The 3,214-nt window shown below is 43.9% G+C and overlaps 1 long non-coding RNA gene across 1 annotated transcript; it reads left to right on the forward strand.

The window, feature by feature from the left end:
* Nucleotides 1-2,007: 2,007 nt before the first annotated feature.
* On the forward strand, nucleotides 2,008-2,908 carry LOC143768868 (uncharacterized). The gene is made up of 3 exons (XR_013214088.1): nucleotides 2,008-2,042; nucleotides 2,131-2,267; nucleotides 2,883-2,908. It is a non-coding gene; the product is annotated as an uncharacterized LOC143768868 (long non-coding RNA).
* Nucleotides 2,909-3,214: the final 306 nt, after the last annotated feature.

Below are 3,214 nucleotides of genomic sequence, written 5' to 3' on the forward strand. Positions count from 1 at the left end.
TCTGCCCTACTTCCTGTTCATTTGTTTAAAACCCGGATCAGGTGTCAGCTTCTCTGCTGGAGTATTCTGCTTGGTTTCTCCATCAGCTCAGCTGCTTGTTCTGCTGTACTTCATCCCGTGGCTCTGGACATTCTCTGCCTATGTAAGTTACGCTCTCAATCTGCTGGCTTGGGAACTTAACCCTTGGTTCTTTCCTCCGGGTAAGAACTCTATTTTTGGAACTGTGTTTGGGGCTTTGCTGCTGGACTTAGACTATGTTTATTACTTAATCCTTATTTACTCCCCCCGGTGGAGCTATTTGAAATTACACCAGTATAATTCTTTATGTGAACTTGTTTCTGGACTTACCCGTGTTTATGCCACAACTGAGATAAACTTGAGAACTTGTTTCTGGACTTACCCGTGTTCATCCCACACCTGGGCTTAACCTGAGGACTTGTTTCTGGACTTCCCTGTGTTTACTTCATACCCGGATTTGACTCTTTCTGCACCAGCTGTGTTTGGATCTGCACGTCACCCGTCTCACTCACCTTGCCAAGGACTTTGGCCTAAGAACTCTTCTGTTTTGCTGTATATGGCTAAGGGACTTGTTTCATTGCGAGTTATCAGTATATTGTTTGTGTGTTTTTTCTGTGTTACAAATACACTATTTGCACTAAAGAAACCCGTCTCTGTCTGTTCATTGCCCCATGCTACCAGAATCTTAGAGTTCCTACAATAGTATTACAGGATACTCCAGCTTAAAAAGAGATTCTGCTGGGGCAATGACAGAGACACGGGTAGACAAGATGTTTGCTATGATTAACTCCTTGCAGCAGGAGGTGGCGGCTGTACAATGTAAAATTAGAGACATGGACTCCCGGGCTAACCACAATGTGCAGGTGTTTGGTCAGGCTCTCCAAGATTTACGTACCTTGGTAGACGCCCAGGTTACACCACCTGTTCAGCATACACCACCTACCAGTATGCCTAAATTGCCTCCTTTCCGGTTTAATGGTGACCGAAGTCAATTCCGTGGGTTTGTTAATCAATGTATATTATTTTTTGATGTACATGCTTCTTACTATCAGTCTGACAGATCTAAGGTACTATGTATTATTATGTTGTTAACATCACGGGCACTGGCTTGGGCAAATCCTATGGTTGAAAGTCGCGATGTCCGTCTAAATAATTTGGATGATTTTCTGGCAGCTATGGCGCAAATGTTTGATGATCCCAACCGCCGTGCCTCCGCTGAAAAATCCTTGCTTTCCTTACGCCAGGGGAAACGTTCAGTCATTGAATATATTACTGAATTTAAGAGGTTAGTAGTGGATACCAACTGGGATAATAATGCTTTATTACCAATTTTTAGGAAAGGATTGTCCAGTACAATCAAAGATGAGCTAGCTCGCTCAGAGTCTCCACAGGAGTTTGAGTTATTTTTGCAACACTGTGTGCGTATTGATATCCGCCTAACTGAACGCAGACAAGAGAAATGGGCGGCTTCAAATCTCATCACTAATTTTACTCTTCCGTCTAGGGAAACTACCAACAAGAACCCGCGGGAAACTGAGGAGGTGCCCATGCAAGTGGACTCACTACAGAAACGTGAGAGTAACGAACGCCGTGAATATCGCTTTCGTGAACGCTTATGCTTTTACTGTGGTCAATCGGATCATTTCCTTATTAATTGTCCTAAATGTCCCAGGCGACCAAACAAGGTGTTGGCGGCAGTAGGGGATTATGACAATACGGACACTGAGTCAGAAGTCTCAGAGACCAGTTTACATCTAGATGCTGTGGTTCCCCTAACAGTGATGTCGACTTCTCCTAAAGATCAAGGGGAGAAATACTCACATTGTTCTCTTCCTATTCAGATTCTGTGGGAGGGACAGTGGATACCAAGTTCTGCTATGATAGACTCTGGAGCAGGTGGAAATTTCATGGATTCTTCTTTTGCCAGGGAACATGGTATTAAGACACAGTTAAGAGCCTCACCAGTCAACATGGAAACGGTGGATGGTTCTCCATTAATTTCTGGGCCAGTAGACCGGGAGACGGTGCTTCTGAAGTGTAAGATGGAACCAGACCATCTGGAAACCCTATCATTTATGTTAATATCTTCTCCTCATTTTCCTGTAATTTTAGGAATTCCCTGGTTACGGACACAGAATCCAAACATCAATTGGGAAACCAAGGAGATATCCTTCCTTCCGAAGTGTAGCCCTACCATCAGTCCAACGGTAACGGCTCCAGCTACCCAGGATTTGGAGGAAACGAAACAGGTATCTATTCTCCCTCTGGTTTATCAGGAATTTTCAGACATTTGTGACAAGAGGAAGGCAGACCAACTCCCTCCACACAGACCACATGACTGCCCCATAGAGCTGCTTCCCGGGGCAGCGATTCCTTTTGGCCATGTTTACCCGTTGGCAGCTCCAGAATTAAAGACATTACGGGAGTATATAGATGAGAATTTAGCCAAGGGGTTTATCCGACCATCTTCTTCACCAGCGGGCGCTCCCATATTCTTTGTAAAGAAAAAAGATGGCACTCTAAGACCGTGTATTGACTATCGGGAGCTAAACAAGGTAACCATCCGTAACAGGTACCCATTGCCGTTTATTCCTGAATTGTTGGAGAGAGTTCGCCAAGCTAAAATATTCACCAAATTAGATCTTCGCGGGGCATATAATTTACTCCGTATACGTCCCGGAGATGAATGCAAGACAGCTTTCAGATGTCGGTATGGACATTTTGAATATTTAGTGATGCCATTCGGACTCTGTAACGCTCCTGCTGCTTTCCAACACTTGGCCAACGATATTTTCAGGGATTTACTGGATCATTATGTAGTCATTTACCTGGATGACATCTTGATTTTCTCTGATTCCCTACAGGAACACCAGGAACATGTCAAGACCGTGCTCAGATGTTTGAGAGATAACCATTTGTATATCAAACTCGAAAAGTGTGAATTTCATTGCTCCAAAATTCAATTTTTAGGCTATGTTATTTCTCCTCAGGGATTGAATATGGAGTCCAGCAAGATCCAGGCGATCATAGATTGGCCGGTACCAGGAAACGTTAAAGAGGTACAAAGATTCATTGGTTTTGCTAACTTTTATAGACGTTTTATCCGGAATTTTTCGGAAAATGTCCGTCCCATCACTCTCCTCACTAAGAAGGGGAAGAAGTTTGTATGGTCTCCGCAAGCCCAGGAAGCCTTTGA

Source organism: Ranitomeya variabilis, chromosome 4 (assembly GCF_051348905.1).
Source record: "Ranitomeya variabilis isolate aRanVar5 chromosome 4, aRanVar5.hap1, whole genome shotgun sequence".
In the NCBI taxonomy this organism is placed as follows: domain Eukaryota; kingdom Metazoa; phylum Chordata; class Amphibia; order Anura; family Dendrobatidae; genus Ranitomeya; species Ranitomeya variabilis.